Genomic DNA, 19,026 nt, shown 5'->3' on the forward strand with positions numbered 1-19,026 from the left:
CACAATTATACCTTTTTAAGCCCTCTGAATTCAATTGTTTTAAAAGAGTGTAACTCTTTATGATTGTGCTGTAAATCTAATATCTGTAATACCAACAAAAATGGGCAAGGCTGTTCCCAAAACTGGCCATTTTAGAGGAAACCATGCTTTAAAACGACTCCAACAAATGCACAAATCAAGGAATAATATGAATTCCTGCTCAAGGCAAATTTTGTTTGCTGCTTTAGAAGAAGAATGGAATAGATCATATGGTATATACTATCTTCTTAACAGAGTGTTAACTGGATTCCTGGGTTTATGAAACCCAAGCAAGGATGATTTTTGAATTTCTCATCTGTGCTATTTCAATTTGAAAATTCCCAGTTTGATTTTGATTCTGTAGACGGTGCCCAGGATTCTTTATTGCTGTGCAAGTTTCAGTTTCCTTGCACTGCATTTTCCTTATAAAGCGTACACATTTCCTAATATTATTTGTGCATCAGTAAGTCAAGATTATACAGAATAGTGTTCATATAAACAACATACATTGGGCTGGATGCCATGGGAGATTTCATATGCACCACAGTTCTTGTGCAAGAGGAAGTGCAAAATTTACTATCTGCTTGCACTAAGTGCAAGAGATTATATCCCCATTATCTTTTCTTCATGTGCAAGACATAGCACAAGGTATCTCTTCCGATACAATTTCAGAGCTAAATGAAATGAAATCATGTCGACCATCTGTTGTACATTCCATTGCTGCATATACACATCGTTATTTTGTTAAAAATTATATTGAAGTTCTGTGTTGTTGCAGCCATGCGCTACTGCTTGCGCAAGCGGAACTGCGCTAACTACATTTTCCTTTCCTCTCCTGCGTTACTGGATCCAACTTTCTGTATGTAACAATATGGTATAAATTGTCATACAACATCTGTGCACAATACAAACAAATTTATGAAACCCAACAGTGCAAAATGGAGAACAGAAACAATTGACAAAAAATCAAAAATAAACAAAATGAGAAACACTCACCCATCGACAACCAAAACACATATTCTTTGAAAGCTTTTATTAATATCAACTGGCCTATCCCCAAATTTCTTCAGTTGATTAGGATGCTAAATGATTACTTAATTCTGCCTCGAGAGGAAGAAAATTGGCCTGATTATAAAAAGAGAAATGTTATTTATCTGAGAAGGCAGATCATTGCGGCTAATGGGCAAAATAAGTATTATCCTTGCGTTTTATAATTTCAACAAATAAAGTGTGTGAATACAATGAATAGATGGATTTCTTTATTTCACTGGCTGCTTGAAAATACATTTGCAGCAGTTTCTAGAAGGGGTTTAGGAATAATGATGGGCATTTCCCAGTTTTGTATGTTTCCTTTAAAAAAAATACAATTAGGTCGAAGGAATTTTTGTATTGAAAACGGCACTTTCTTTTATCTACAACACATGTCTAGCAAATTTATAAATCTTGGGTTCATTGGAGTGAAATCATACTGAGTGGTTTAGACAGCATTATCATCAGTTTTCTGCAGGTGCAGCTGCAAAGATCAGTCTTTTCAATCAAAACCCTCTGTCAACTTCTTCAGCGCTGCCATTTTTTAACATTCTGATACTGCTGAAATTAAAAACAACAACAAAATTGAAGGTAATTCTCTGACTGACTTTACATCTCTTCTGCCTTTGGGTGGAGCTTTTGAGCAGCGTAGCACGGCTGGTTTCTGTGCCGAGAGTATATCATAGTTCATTTCTTTACAGTTTTTAGAGTAACATAATATTTCTTTTCTGAGATTACAGAGTTAAAATTGCATTGTGTGGTTTAACACACATTACAACAACCTCTTAAGGCAAAACAGTAGGGGGAAAAGGTACAGTGAAAATGAGTTATAAAAATGAGAATTTGTGCATCCGTGGTAGAAAAGACGAAGTCTGTCTGTCTGGCTTGTGACTGTTCGGCAGACACATGTTTTAAACAACACGTCAAGCAGTCACTCATAACATTAAGGATTTGGAATTAGACAATAACCCAAGATCTTAAACAATTGCAAGCAAAATAGGATGCCATAAACTGACTGCATTTGACCTCTGGGCACTTATTTAAATTATTTTTCAGGTTGCTGCTTTAAAAAATACACCAACACAAAGAAAAACTAGATTAATTTGACTCTTGCTGTTGAATAAAGGAGCTTTAAAGCTGGTTCATGCGAAACACGTTAGAAAGTGACTTTTCGAAGAGCACTGAGTGCTTTATAGAATTCCTCTGATTAATTGCGAAAAAAGTTAACCACCTGGAAAGTGGATTATAAACAGAGCAATCCTAAACTGAGTTACTCTAGTTTAAGTTCATTGATTTGGACTGCACTGATAGCGTCCTATTTTACAACTGGGAAACAGAGGTCCTGGAAGAGTTCTTTGCCTGTGACTATCTGGAATGGAACTTGTGAACATTATGAAATTCTCTGCCCAGGAAGATTCATCTGACTGTTCTCTACCACTGGGTGAAGACTCTTCTGGTTTTATTTGGCGTTCCCATTGACCCTTCCTCAGGGGGTCATTTCGTAGAAAAAGAGCTGAAGGAACTCATTAGCATAGCTCATTAGAATAACTCATTAGAATATGCCACGCCTCTTGCCATCATCGGAAGTGTGTCATTAGCATAACTGGTTTGCGTATACCACACCCCCTGACATCACCTATCCTGGCTGTTTTGGACCCAATCCTGGCCATTCAGGGCCAAAGGGCCCAAAATGGCAAAAAGTGGCTGAAAATGGCCAAAAAGGGGCCCAAAATGGTCAGGATCAGGCTGCTGCTGAGTGGGAGAGTGATCCACCACCCATCAGAGGCCCAATCTGGGCTGCTTCGGCCCCAATCCAGGCTGAAACAGGCCCCAAATGGCCAAGAATCAGGTGGGTGGGGCCACTTGACATGTGACCTCTTTGGGGAACTGCTGGAACTGTGTTCTTGTGCATTCGCCCTCGAAATGAACCCTGCCCTTCCTCCTATTTATGTGCTTAATTGTTTTATATATTCGGTGTAGTGGTTAAGAGTGGTGAGACTCTAATCTGGAGAACCGGGTTTAATTCCCCAATCCTCTGCTTGAAGCCAGCTCAAAAAATCTTATAAAGCATACAGCCAACAGCAATTAAAACTGGACCACAAAATTAGAGAACAATGAATGAAAAACAGTGTTAATACATACAAAGCAATGCATACAAGCAATGTAACAGAGCAGGATTTCAAAGCTGCAGAATGACGCAGTTTCATACATACAATCTAAGAATATTGTATTGTAATGGGATACTATCTTACTGTAAGGCTGGTTCCTTCATGGATCTTTATTATTATTATTATTATTATTTTTAGCATGATGATCATTTTAATCTTTCATATGTATCAATGTGTTTGACAGCTCAGTAATGACAATAGCAAGGCCTATGGGAGAACCAGTTTGGTGTAGTGGTTAACAGTGGCAGGACTCTAATCTGGACAGCCAGGTTTGATTCCCCACTCCTTTGCTTGAAGCCAGCTGGGTGACCTTGGATCAGTCACAGCTCTCTCAGAACTCTCTCAGCCCCACCCACCTCACAGGGTGATTGTCGTGAGGATAATAATAACACACTGTGTAAACCACTCTGAGTTGGCGTTAACTAATCCTGAAGGGTGGTATATAAATTGAATGTTGTTGTTATGTGTTTCAATCTTGTTTTAACATTTTTATTGTTTGTGGCCTTGAAGACCCTAAATAGGGTGGAGAGAGTGGCTTTAAAATGTTTTAAATAAAATAAAAAAACAATGCTGCCTCAAAATGTGTTGGTGGGCCTTTGGTACTTGGGAAATGCTTTGAAGATCTGGTGGCTAATACCGTGTACCTTGCTTGACATTGGCCGTTTCCACATGTCTTACCTGCCTGTGGAACATCGCGTTAAAGACCCGGAAGACAGAGTCTTCTCACGCAAAATTGTACCAGGAAGACGCGATTTCATGCAAAACTCCTGGATAACAGCGTCTTCCTGGTGCAATTTCGCACAACAAGTCACTGTCTTCTGGGTCTTTTGTGCAATGTTCCGCAGGCAGGTAAGATGTGTGGAAACAGCCATTGTTGTTCTACAGAACTACTATAAAAACAGAGCTGTTAAAATTTGGTGTCGTTGAATAGAGAGAGGGTATCCAGAATGTTAAACTTTCCTCAAAGCACCTGAAATCTTCTGAAATCGATTAGAATGTCTGTTCTACTGGCTGAGAGTCTGCTCACATTGCCCCAAAGTCTTGTCTGTGGGACAATACCAAATAAGAACCCTGGAGAATGTTGGCATCACAGCTCCAAGACAGCCAGAATTTTCAAGTATAAAAGCTGTATATTACAAAACTGTATGCTTCACCCTCACAAGTAGCTTATGTTTGAGTGGTATGGGGTGGGATGGAGGGTGGAGGAATCATTGCCTGGAGCTCATGGATGCCGGAGACTTGCCTCTGTGTGCATCATGACAACAAACTCGGATCAATCACTATATATAAATATATATCCTAGTAAGGATGGAAGGGGCCTCGTGTGAGTTTCTCTAGCACCTGCATGTCCTCTGTCACTCTTCAGCATTGCCCTCATTTCTTTAACCAGGAGGGCGTTGGCTGAGGGCATTGTATGCTTGGAATTCCATGCTGGGAACTCCATTTCCAGGCACGTGTGGGCATTACTTGAATCAAGAGCACAGCACACAGGGGGAGGGTCTTAAGATTTCTCCTTGCTTCACTGTTTTGGCCAGAAATGAGCCGAGGGAGTGGCTATTTGTCCTACTGGGTAACAGGATTCCTAGTTGCCCGCTGGTGGTGGGCAATCTCCCAGAGGTTTGCCCTATTGCCCGCCAATCCCTAGCGATCGGAGGGAGGTGGCAGACCGCCTGGCAATCACCCATCATCCACAGGCAACCCAGGCAAGCTCACAACAGGAGAGCTCCTGGTGAGGTGCGACAACCTCATTTCCTAAAGTGACATCATCACGCCAGCGGCAGGCATGTTCCTGTGCTTCCCTGGACCAATATTGGCCCAGCTTCAAGGATGGGAGTGTGGGAGCATGCCTGCTGCTGGTGCAATGATGTCACTTGAGGAAGTGATGTCATTGCATTGTTGCCAGGAGCATGAGTGACAAAGACCATCTTGGTGTGTACCATGTCCCCCCTTCCCACTCAAAGGGTATAAGGACCTGGCAACCCTACTGGGGAAGCTGTGCTCCAGGGACTTTTTCAAGTCAGGAAAATGGTGTGTGGTGGGAAGGGTGCAGTCCCCTTTCCTTGCATGCTGTTAGACATACATTTGCATGTGAGGCCATCGTTCTTCCATTTGCCCTCCGTGAGCCTAGTTAAGGCATTTAGTTAAGGCATTAAGTTAAGAGCCAGTTTGGTGTAGTGGATAAGAGCATGGGACTCTAATCTGGAGAGCTGGGTTTGATTCCCCACTCCTCTGCTTGAAGCCAGCTGGGTGACCCTGTGTCAGTCACTTAAGAGCAGCAGGACTCTAATCTGGAGAGCCAGGTTTGATTCCCCACTCCTCCGCTTGAAGCCAGCTGGGTGACTTTTGGCTAGTCACAGCTCCCTCAGAGCCCTCTTAGCCCCACCCACCTCACAGGGTGTTTTGTTGTGGGGATAATAATGACATACTTTGTAAACCGCTCTGAGCGGGCATTAAGTTGTCCTGAAGGGCGGTCTATAAATAGAATGTTGTTGTTATTATTATTTCCCTACTTCAGTTTAAAAATGCTGGATGTCTTTATGATTTTATTATTAAGATTCAAAATACTTCAATTGGCGCTTTGAAGAGGTGGTATAAGAATTCCTTAATAAAATAAAAGTTCTAGCTGCTACATGAAGACCCAAATTAGAACTCATGGGAAAGGGATCTGCCCCATGTACCCAATATAAATCATCAACATTGCTGTCTGTAGTGTCAGTTTGGTGTAGTGGTTAAGAGTGGCAGGACTCTAATCTGGAGAGCTGGGAGAGGAGAAAATGAGATGCCTCCTGCAAGTCCTTGTGCGTCTCCCACTTGTATGTGTGCGTGTATATGCACACACACACACCATGCATGTGTTAATACTATGTATAACAACAGGTATTAACAATAAAGACAGATCAAAAACAGTAGAAAGAAACAAACCCAAAATTTGTTCTTTCCTTACAGTGGATCTTCGTGCAATTGTATCATGCTTAATCTGGAACTGAGCCACATGTCATGTGCCTTGAGAAAGGACATGTTAAATTAGTGGTACTATTTTAGATAATATCAGTGCAATAGCATTTTTTTGGTAATATGGTATATGGGAAAACTCCTTGAATTATCTTCTTCTGTTAAACTGTATTGCTCTTAGGATCATATTGCCCTGTACGCTTGTGACCCTTCTCCTAGAAGGGGTGATCTCTGTGAGACTGAACACATGAAACTGCCCCCTACCGAGCCAGATTACTATATGAATAGACTGGGAAACTTGAAAGTGAGATCACACCTCTCTACGAATTGCTGGAAATTCTATGGTGAAATCATAGAGTTTCCAGCAAATCCTAGAGGGAGCTGCCATCACTTTCCTGTTATCTCTGGAAATGATGTCTCACCATTGGCCTGATGGACATTTTTTATTTTTTCTTGCATTCCATGCCACGGCAGGAAACGATAGGCAGGGGTGTGAAATCCCTATCTATCAACCCTATCTATCAGGCTTATCATAATTTACCTTTCTGTGACTTGCCAGGGTCTTGGGCAGAGGTCTTTTTCATGTCACCTCTTACCTGATCTTGAAAGTGGAGATACTGGAGACTGAGAGCCAAGCTACAAGTGACGAATTACACTTACCTGGCAAGTGAACATACTCATGTGTATTCCTCCCTGTTCACTTGCCGTTCACTTGCTCTCCACTTGATCAAGTGAATGGCAAGTGAACAGGGAGGAATACATGTGAGTCTGTTCACTTGCCAGGCAAGTGTAATTCGTCACTTGTAGCTTGGCTCTGAGAGTGGGATCTTCTGCTACCAATGCAGATTCTCTACCACTGAGCCATAGCTCTTTCCTTTAATAAGGAACACATGGGAAGCTGCCTGAGGGCCAAGCTACAAGTGACGAATGACACTTGAATGGCAAGTGTATTTCTCCCTGTTCACTTGCCCTCCACTCAATCCACTTGCCATTCAAGTGTCATTCGTCACTTGTAGCTTGGCCCTCAGACCATTGGCCTATCAAGGACAGGATTTGCTACTACGAGCGGCAGTTCCAAGATTGGGATAACTCTTAAAACCATTATTTCCTATGAATCCTTTAGCTTACTCTTGATCTCCAACGCTAACTAAGACCAACTGAGTCAGTTTTCTCAAATTTATCTCTTCCTGCCCTGTCCCCCCCCCCCCCCCGTGGCCCTCTCTTCCTTTGTTTCCTCCACTATCAAAACCTGGATTGTAAGCTTCTTAAGGTAGAGGACTTGCCTCTTTTTGCTTGCGAAAATTCCACGAAACATTAAACACTAAGCTATATAAATAATGCTGATGCCCTTGTGTGTTTTGGTCAGAAGTACGATTTTTGTGCCCAAGGAATACCTTTTAAAAATATCTAGATATCATTTTTAATGAATTATGCTATTTTCCAAATTGCTTTGATCGTAGATTTCCCCTCCTCTCTTTCTCTCTCTTTGTGTATTTATTCTGCCCCCCTCCCCATACTGCCACATCTATGTCGTCAAGATCTCTGTTTATGATACTTTCCCAGAGAGAGCAATTAGAGCCAACCACTTTTGCCTGGAATTCTTGTTTATAGATGAGGCCACATATATGTTAGAAGGAAAGGAGGGGGGGGGGGAAGACTAGGTAGTTATTCATGAATTTTTTTTTTTTTAAAAAATATATATATATATATATATAAGAAGTAGAGAAGTCTGGACCTTAAGTGTAATTAGTCTTTAAAGGAGGGAATGTGACTGCTGTGGAAGATATTTATTTTAAACCTGATTCCCTCTTTCCTGAGCCACCGAGAGTTGGAGTAGGAAAATAGATCCAGAGGAGTTAGCCGCGTTCGTCTGTAGTAGCAAAATAGAAGAGTCCAGTAGCACCTTTAAGACTAACCAACTTTACTGTAGCATAAGCTTTCGAGAATCACAGTTCTCTTCGTCAGATGCATGGAGGGTAAGAAGAAACTACAGTAGGAAGTAGGAAAACTGAATAGTGTTTGGTTGGGTTTAAAGTGTTTGACTTGACCTTGTAAAGGCTTATTCATGGGAGTAATCCCATGTCAGTAAGGGTCAACTTTGATATAATATTGAGCGTATAATTTTTTCTTTTATGCAAAGCCTTACGTCTCTAACCAAACACACATCCATAGATTTTTGGAAGTGCCGATCTGAGAACATGCTAAAAAGTTCCAATCATGAAGATTCAGCGAGTTTCCTGCAGTGATGGCACAGCGACATAAAATTGCCTGTCTTTCCTATGCAAGAAAGAATCCCCTGAGAAATCAAAGACCATTCCAAAACTTACACCTCTCACCCTGAAAAGATCCCTTTATCCAAAATGCTCTTTCTACTTCCCATGTTGGGAAGGCCAGACTGTCACAAGCTGTTGTCCAATAACAACAACAACAACAACAACAACAACAACAACAACATTCGATTTATATACCGCCCTTCAGGATGACTTAACACCCACTCAGAGCGGTTTACAAAGTATGTTATCATTATCCCCACAACAAAACACCCTGTGAGGTGGGTGGGGCTGAGAGAGCTAAGAGCAGTGACTTACCCAAGGTCATCCAGCTGGCTTCGTGGAGGAGTGAGGAATCAAACCCGGTTCTCCAGATGAGAGTCCTGCGCTCTTAACCACTACACCAAACTGGCTCAAATTGAGACATCTGAACAAATCTGCTGCTAGCTGCACCTGTGACATTGCTCTTCTGATGGCTCTTGGTTCTCATCCTTGAAAAAGAGCTCCATGGAATTAAATCAAAGTTTGGATTTGTGGAGCCACCACACAGCGATTATTTGGGATGTCCTGTGCCTAACAGGGTGCGGCTATAGGTAAAGGTAGTCCCCTGTGCAAACACTAAGTCATTACTGACCCATGGGAGGAACATCGCATCACGTTTTCTTGGCAGGCTTTTTATGGGGTGGTTTGCCATTGCCTCCCCCAGTTATCTACACTTTACCCCCAGGAAACTGGGTACTCATTTTACCCACCTTGGAAGGATGGAAGGCTGAGGGCCAAGCTACACATGACGAATGACACTTGAACAGCAAGTGTATTTCTCCCTGTTCACTTGCCCTCCACTCAATCCACTTGCCGTTCAAGTGTCATTCGTCATGTGTAGCTTGGCCCTGAGTCAACCTTGAGCCGGCTACCTGAACCCGGCTTCTGCCAGGATCGAACTCAGGTCATGAGCAGAGCTTGGGCTGCAGTATTGCTGCTTACCACTCTGCACCACGGGGCTCTTATAGCTATATGGAGCTATATAGAGCTATACAGCTCATATGATGAATGCTATATGGGGGCGGAAAGAGCCCTGCTGGATCAGACCAGTGGTTCATCTAGTCCAACATCCTGTCTCAAACAGTGGCCAACCAGTTACAGGGCATAGAGATTGAGACCTTCCTCCGAAGTTGCCTCCTGGCACTGTTATTCAGAAGTTTACTACCTCTGAATGTGGAAGTTCAGCCTGCAGCATCTCATGTTAAAAGGATTCAGTAATAGGTGATAAGAGCTGCTGCCTATCAGAGTTGGCAATACTGACCTTGATATACCAATTACTGACTCAGTAGAAGGCAGCTTCAGTGTACTGATCCGGGGGTTGGTTGGTGTCTGACTGGAAGACCTCCTTGAAACCCATTTTATGTCTTCTTGCATTTCATGATGGAAAATGATGAGCTGCAGGTTTAATGGATAATAAAGGTTTAATGGATTTTCTGTCATTCTTTTCTGGATCTGTGGATTCATTCTGTCCTGTGTTCTGGTTGGGGTTGTCAGGTCCATGTGGGGAAATTCCTAGAGATTTTGGGGGTGGAGTCTGGAAAGGGTGGAGTTTGTGGAAGGGAGGGGCCTCAGTGGGGTATAATACCATAGAGTTCACCCTTCAAAGCAGCCATTCCCCCCCCCCCAGGGGAACTTATCTCCGTTGCCCTCCCAGTTGTTATTCTGGGAGATCTCCAGCTATCACCTGGAAGCTGGCAAACCTAGTTTTGATCCTGTTCTTTAACTAGCAGAACTGTATAGAATGAAAACATTCATGGTTTGCCACAGTTTTCTTTCCTTTAGTCCTTGGCTCGTTTACGTCCCTTCCATATTTCCAGCATGAATTGATAAAACATTGTAAAGAAGACATCTTAATATATGTATGATTGCCTCAGGAGTGCCCTTTTTTGGATACTGTTTTATCAATGCACACAACGGCATGTGGAAATCACTGCATAATTTTTTAATGGGGACCTATGGATGTCATCAAGAGAGCTTCTTTACTATGCTTTGATCAATGCAGCTGTGTGTATCAATAATATGGAGGAGGCAAGGAAGGAAATGACTGAAGGAACTGAAATTGTGGCGGTGCGTATGTCCAACGCTCTGTACAAAACTGAGAAATTAAAAAAGAAAAGGAACGGTGAAGAATTCCTAAGATGTTGGTTCCACGCACTCAAAATTAAGTCATTTGTTGTGCAATCCTAAACAGAGATATCCTTCTAAATCCATTAACTTCAAAGAACTTAAGATGGATGCAGGTCTATACCCTTCAGTAGACTTTAAAAAGATTCTTAGGACAGCACTGTTGGCACTCCATATCCGGGAAGCAATTTGAGGGTCAAGCTACACATGACGAATGACACTTGAACAGCAAGTGTATTTCTCCCTGTTCACTTGCCCTCCACTCAATCCACTTGCCGTTCAAGTGTCATTCGTCATGTGTAGCTTGGCCCTCAATGATAAGAATTTTGGTAACATCCTAGAGACTGTAAGCTGGCAACAATTTCATTCAGGGCGTGTACAAGAAGAGGGCCATCTACCCTGTAAGGCCACTGATGGTGTGATCAGTGGCCGTGAGTTGCCAAGAACAGCTATTCTGTTTAAAAAGTAAGGCTTGCCTGTTCAAATAAAACACAATTTTGATTTCAGGTTGCATTTATTCAATCTGTTATCACTTTATTTTGTTGGTGTCATTTAAGACCAGCCTGCTGAAATTGCTCTTTACTGCTTTATTTTTTTTTACTTTATTGTCTCTCCTCAGGTTTAATTTGTCAATAATATCTCAGCCTTCCCTACTTCCCCTCCTCTTACAATGTACGATTTTCTTGAATTTTAATAGCTCTGATAGCAAGCGTTTGCTCAATGCAGTTCTTAATGTTTAAATGCAGGGTATATAATGGCATTAAAATGTACTTTGAAGTGAACTTTAGTGTCTCTCAATCAATTAAACTAATGCACACAAAACACTATGTATTTATATATATATTTCAGCTCCCAGAGGGCGAGTAGCATTTATTTTATTTTAGATGTATAGATTAACAGTTTTTCTTTTTTTATTATTCTCTGCAGGGAATAGAGATCAGTATCTTGGCGATTTACTCTGCCGTGCAAATGAATAGGGTGTGTGTTTATCTCCCTAAAATAATCTGAAACAAAAGGAATCAACATGGACTTTAGTATGTAATCCCTTGCAGATGCTGCAGCGTGTTTATTTGAGCAAGAGAGCACAGCAGCTTTCTTTGTTAATCAAGACAAAAAATATCAAAAATCTATTTCTTCTTTTAAAGGTATAATAGCGTTCAGGTATGCTGGGATATTAGCAAAAATGTTGACCAAGCAAAATGAGGCTAGACAAATGTCTTCTCATTGTATGAAGCATGAAGGCCATGATAGATGATTTCAAACAACAAAGCGCAGCCACTGAGACAAAATTAGTGTTGTTTTAATTACCAGTGTCTGCAGTGTTATCTATCCATAACTGTCTTAGAAATAGACTGTCAACAGAAAGGAACAGAAACAAGACCTGAGCTAATACTTCCAATGGGGTATCTCTTATCTATCTGAAGTCACAACAGCATTGCTTTGAGAAGAATGATTAAAAGCATTTGTGTGAAACATTTTCTTACAGCAACAACTCCCCCCCTGCCCCCAGTCACCCAAATTTGTTCCTTTGTTTTTATCTTTCTTGGGAGCACCAGAAGCCAGCTGTTTAATGCTCCTTAGAGGTCAGTATAATGGGTTCAAAATTGGAGTTAGGCAACCATTTTTCACCTCAAGTTTACAGTCAGCAAGCTGGTTTTTTTGGTCAGTCACAAATTGCATCCTGATTATAATTGTCAAGAAGAGACTTAACATTCTAGAAAAATCCTTGAGCTGTGATAGTTTCTTCTTCATAGTTTAGTCCGAAGTGCACCATGAGAAGACGAAGCGTTCCATCCCGACTTTCTGAGCTTGCTTGAGATGAAAGATAGGGCAGCTTTTGAAAATAGGCTGGTGTGGCCCTGGCTGCAAATGAACAGCCATAGCAATCGAGTTAATAGATTACAGTAATTATCCAATCTTTGGCTAGTTTGTATTGGCAAACTATAAATACAGTACACATTAGAACAAGGTGCTTACAGAATGAACATGAAAGGTCAATGTAATTTGCAAGTCTCTAGTCATTAGAATATGCTAAAAAAACCATTGCTTCGGGGCCTCAGATTTTTTTTTTAAATGATGAATACATTGATTATTAAGTAGCAAAGGAAAAATGTACCCGTGCTACTGTAATGTGATGATGAGTCGCTTTATTTTGGGAAGGAAATCAACTAAGCTTCAGAAAGCATGCATTGAGGAAATATAATTGCAGGGAGGCGCATTCCTCAGAGGAGCTTGGCCCGTATTAAAAGCAAAAAAACTTGAGACATGTTTGTGATAAGATTACTAATAAATCTCTGGTAAGTCTTAGACTCCTGACAATAACATGGCAACAGAACACTTCATCTTTGCTGTGCTTTAGAATTTAAGATCGGTCACAAGCCATCTAAATTACGGCTGATCCTAGGCAGATGCAGGGCTTCGCTAGGTTGCTTGTCATAAATCTCCCATTCCTTATATGCAAATTAAACTCCATTTTAAAAGATAATTTTTCACAGGGCTGATCGCCTTTCTTTGCAAAAAAAAAAATATGCCAGGGATTCTTCACGGGAAGGGAAACTTCTTGGGAATTGGTGGGGCCAGTGGAGGGCAAAGGGAGAGGGCAAAATGGGGACATGATGGCTGAAAGGGGTTGGATGTTGGCAAGCTGGGTGTTTCTGATAACATATTAAAGTTAGACACAGCAAGGCCAATGTTTCTTCCTTGGCCTTGTTTTCTTCTGCAGCTGCCTAAGCCACGACTCTCCCCCCAATTAAAAGGTCTGCTTTGTTTATATCAAAGAAAATCCTCAAGGCCTTTGGAGTCTTTATAGCAGAGAGATTGAGAAAACCACTGTGGTGTGCTAAGATGAACATTGTCCCAAGTGGCAAACCAAAACAAGAAAGAAAAGAGACACTCTTGTTTTCCCCGTAAGCAGATTAAAACTCAAAAGAATGATTATCTGCTCTCTGTGTTTTTGTAAATAAGTCTATGCATGGGATTCGCAGCCATTATTGCTATTTAATGTTTTTATTGCCAAAAGTGTGCTAACAGACCTGGCACAAGGACAATGGATTTACAGGATACTTTGTCAGAAATATCAAAACAGTAGCTTACCGTAAGGAGAAATTATCCTTAAAAAAAGAAAAATTGGTTGGATTTCTACTGCCAAAGATAATGGGTGATGGTAGCATAGATGTACAGTTTGTCCTGTGAGAAGATTGAGCTGTGCATGCAGTTTGCAAACTGAGACCCCAGCAGTGTAGGAATGGGATCTTTATGCTATAAGCCCACAGGAGAGCAGCAAAGAAAGGAGTATATGGAACCCGTTGCTTTTGGAAACTCCTTTTTGCTAAACACATGAAGCTATCTTCTACCAAGTCAGACTGTTGGCTGATCAAGGTTATTATTGTCTGCTTTGTGACTCTCTAGTATTTCAGGAAGAGATCTTTCATATCACCTAAACCTTTTTCAAACTGGAGATGCTGGGAATTGAAACTGGGACCTTTTGCATGTAAAGCAGAGGCCCAACCACTGAGCCACAGCCCCTCCAATATACTGGAGAAAAAAACCTGACAACTAGGTGGGGGTTACTACAGCATGTGCTGTAACAACTCAGTTTTAAATATGCGGGCCAGGCACTCTTCTGGCTTATTTTTGTAGAATAATAGGGTCAACAGTTGGCAGCAATCTAGTGGATCATTTTGGCAACCTACTGCCCCACGTCAAAATATATGGTGCGCTAACTGAATTACGTCTGTCTTCTCCATCATGTGTCCTTGTACTGGTAGTGTATAGGCAGGAGCAGGATTGAAGTGTGTGGAAGAATCTGTTGCTTCTAGAGACCAATTCCACCAGTGTGTTGATAGTGTTACTATAGCACACAGCTGGTATAAGCCCCACCTGTTCTATAAGCAATAAGTCCTATGCACTCCTTCCTTCCTGCCCTCCTTCTCTGCCACCATATTGTGGAAGTTTTATGGTGTTGGGAATTGTGTTTTTAAGGTGGATATTTTGGGGAGCCAATATTGGTGCAGTCACTTTTTCTCAACTTGGATGCATTCCAGAGAGGTAGCCGGTTTCCTTAAAACAAAACTATCCCTGTAATTATAAGCTCAGAATAAAAGCAGCTGCTTTCCTTTTAGAAATAGATATTCTCGTCCAAAGCCTGGGAAAAGTACAATGATGTGAATTTATCAGAATGTGCGTTAAGGGGCAACACTCTACCAGGTGAAAGATATATAAATATATTTTACAATTCCTAGCTCCCGATCATAAGAATGGTTCGTGAGTGGATGAAAATTTACAACAGGTGCTTATCAAATGTGAAAACGCTTGCAAATCAGAAACAAACTTTGGGACTATAAACATATTTCAAGGATGACTCATGCAAAGAAATCTGTTTGATGGGAAACCAGGATGATTATGTTTAATTTCTGCACCAGCTATATCAAAATTGAGAGGGGGCAGCTATCGTTCTGGAAAAGCATGTGAAGATTCTATAAAAATACTAGAGATTCTGTGTTCTAATTGCAGGTATGCTATAACCTGATTAACACATTTCCCCCCCCCCCCATTTGACCTTAACCCTGAAAGTGAGGAGGGGTGGATGGTGTACGTGGGTTGCAGATGCATTCAAGGTAGATCCTATAGTTGTGGCAGCATTTGGGGGAACCCAAAAAATCACTTCGGGATTTATTTACAACATTGTCATTCCACCTTATTTCTTTAGACACAAGGTAGTTAATAACAAACGGCAAGGCCACAAAAATGTCAGTCCATTAACAACAAAAAAACCACAGATAAAAAAAAATGCACAGATGTAGCTAAATCTGCCACAACAGTTTATATCCCCCTCTGAAACGGAACTGTCTTGCATGCCGGCAAAGGTGCCCTCCACACCTAAATCTGGTAGACCATTTTCAGAGGACTGGGTCTACCATAGAGAAAGCTGTGTCCTAGCTGTTGTCCTCCTGGCAAGCTCCTGGAAGTGACAAAGGGTAGCTCGAGGAATTGCTGGAAACTCAATGGCAAAACCATAATGCTTCCATTGATTCCTAGAGTTACCCTTTGTTACGTCTGGATTTTGCCCAGAAGTGATGTAACAACATCACTCCCACCCCTCCTATCGGTTACCAGTCTTGATGGTGATTAGGAAATATAATGGGTATGTGGATGTATACTGGGTGAATGTGACTAATATGCTCGACTTGTTCCACAGCTATCACCTGGAAGACCAAGGGACACTTTGACTCTATGAACCTGTTCTGGAAGGTCAGCTATGGACTATACACCCAAATGCAGGGCAAAGGTGGTTCTTTTGCAAAAGAACAAAGTGGATAGGGGGGTTGGGTAGAGGATGCTATAGGAAGAGCCTCTAATGGATTGTACCAGAGACCAGAGTTTACAAGCAAGAGGAAAGAAGTAATAAAATGGCCCCTCCTGAAAACAGCAAGCTTTGTGTAGTATTACTAAGAACAAAAAAATATCCCATACTTTCATCTAGATTAGATTGGCCAGCTAGACATCTGAAAGCCAGTTGCAGCCTAGAAAGAAGTTGTACCTAGCCCCCAGTAAACCACACCCCTGACCTAGTTTAATCTAGATGTGGCTGAAATTGTGGTCTGAGTGTTCCTTATAAGGACAAGGGATTGAGTTTTAAAAATCATGTGTATGAGAGAGATTCCATGCTTTAACACTTTAAAACCCAAAAGCCCTTTTCAGACATTAAAATCACATGTACCATAAGCTCATCAGCTATGCACAATGGGGACAAGTACTACTCATGATACTCTCATTATGCATGGTCACCATTAGAGATGGGCACGAACCGCATTACGAACCTCAAAAACCCATGAAAATGGCGATCGTGCGATCGTGACCCGGCGGTTCGTGATTGTCCACGGCCAACGAACCAGCGGTCGGGAGAGGCTTGGTTCGTTGCATTCGGGCGCGGTTCGGGAAGCCAGACACTCAGGCACCAGCAATCTATTCCCCTGGCAACGGAGCCAGGGGAATGCCTGAGCTCTGTCTGCCCTCCTTCTGTCGCCCTGGAAACCTGAATGGAAGCCCAGCTTTCCTTGATCAGCAGGGCTTCCTTCCAACCATGGAGCTGCAAAGCAGTTACAAGTTGGGAGAAGAAACCCAGGGGAGGGAGGGGGAAGGGGGTGTTCTGTAGCCATGGACACTCCAATCTCATCCCTGCAAACCCTGATAGGCAGCTCTGATGGCCAAACACAGACCTCCTGTGTTGCTGAATGGGACCCATGCTTATAAATAGCCGTGCTCTCCCAGGCTGGGTTTCACTTTCTGCGAGCAGTGTAGTGGGACGGAGCTCTTGCTTGCCACTTGCTAGCCTTTGGGGAGAGAGACTGAGAGTACAATTGAGCTTGGCATCACCCACTGTTCCTGTATTGCTGGGAACACCAACGCACTTCACTTTGGCCTCCATGAACTACAAACCGGTTCAGTTCGGCATCGGGAGATGTTCGTTGCGGTTCGCAAATTCAGGATTGTCGTCTGCACCGAACCACGATCCGCTGGTTCGTTATTTTTTTTTGGTTCATGCCCATGTCTAGTCACCATGTTGTATGAACAGGGGTAACTTGCATATTTGCCACATATTCACAGTCCCCATAAGCATGAACACAAACCCTGAAAAATCAGCGGTCAGTTGGTGCTTATTGAATCTGTATGTGCATAGCGAATATGAGCATCACTCCTCCTGTTCCAAAAGCACGGCACCTGGGCATATTGGGACGATTATAGGTAGTGCATGCATGATCTCATTATTCATGGGTTTGGGGTTCCCTGTACATGTGATTGTAATGTCTGAAAAGTGCTGTCATTTTGAATACATAATGATCGAGCTGATAGTTACAGAACTGAGTATTATCAAGGAGTACCATCCTAAGCAGTGTCATAACCTTCTAAGTCATTTGACATCCATTGGCTTGGTAAGGTGTAATTCTGCTTCGGTTTGTACACTGTTGGGAATGCCAACCAAATACTTAGGATCTGAGGCCACTGCCTGACCTAGTACTATGAACGATGTATTCTTGAACCTCCTAATTCACCTCAGGTTCCAGGAGGGAATGGGGGGGGTATAAATGAGTGCATATGGACTGACCAAATGTACATATCAGTTCTTTGGTCTCTGCTTGGTCAACAGAGCAGTATCTTCTACTCAGTGCCTCCCAGACCTTTCACATCTAGAAACCACAATCTCTCGGCCTCTTTTTGGATGTGGCCATTCTCTCTCTTGGCTGGGCTCTGGCATTTATATTACTCGACTTCCTGTAAAGGGATAGTTTTTGGGGTGGGGAATAAAATACACTTTTGGTCATCCCCTGGAGTATAGATAAGCTGGCCATCACCCTGATTTAGCTAGCCAATTTTTAATTCATACCATTTTGTTAACGTCTTCCAGTCATCCTGAAGTGTGTGCCAAATATAATTATGACTAGCATTTGTGCTTTTCATATGGAATATTTTGCTGTATTTTTTTTTAGACTACACCCTTTAAGGTAGGATCATCGATGCTCTTGTTATGCAGACAGTAATTAGCCTGTTACAGAGATATTAATTAACATGTTAGAAATGTTTTCTTTATTAATGAGAAATTCGCACATTCTATTTAAATTAATTTGTATAGTTTAAAATTAATTTATTGTGGCCCTCGATGACCTCAACTCTACTAAGACAAAGCTGGAGTATTGTACTAGCGGTTAAACCATTCATTAAACATTTTATGCAAATAGTGTTTGTTTATAAACAAATTAACTGCAAGGATTTTTCAAAACAGGTGCTGTGTTGTGAATGCGTACTAAATGATGTGGTACTGAAAGAATTAATTAGACCTTCAGATGTAATTAGTCGCAATAATTTGCGTGATTAGCGGCTTGGTTAAGAAGTAAGACACACGCATATCGCAACGCTTGCTGGAGTCGCTGCAGTACCTTTTGTGTTTCTTACAGTGAAGATAAGGGCTTTGCTATGTATCAGAAATTTCTCCAAAAAAAATTGCTGACGGTGCTGGAGTTAATTGCAAAGTATCCTGTGGGGGTAATGTTTCCCTCCCTCCCCCTGGCTTGTTTCAAACTATATTCATTGGAAGCAATATTCTTTGCACCTCCATGAATTTTTAAAACCCAAAGTTGTTAACCCCAGATCTTTGATCCCCTGAGAGAAGGACTCATATTTGCTATGTCCAGGGTTAGTACATGATTGTTCAGAGCCAATTGAAACATGTCTTGCATTTTGAAGTCTCTTGTTTCATGTTGTGGCCAGCCAGAGACCCCCCAGATAGCACGGCAGGAAGGCCAAAGCCTTTCTTTATTGTTGTCTTCAGGGCCATGTATTTGGAGTGTTACTTTGCATACAGCCTAGGTATGCTTGAACGTTGAGGATATGCTTGAACAAACCAATGGTCAATGTGAAGCGCATGG

The sequence above is a fragment of the Eublepharis macularius genome, chromosome 16, assembly GCF_028583425.1.
Source record: "Eublepharis macularius isolate TG4126 chromosome 16, MPM_Emac_v1.0, whole genome shotgun sequence".
Classification (NCBI taxonomy): Eukaryota; Metazoa; Chordata; class Lepidosauria; order Squamata; family Eublepharidae; genus Eublepharis; species Eublepharis macularius.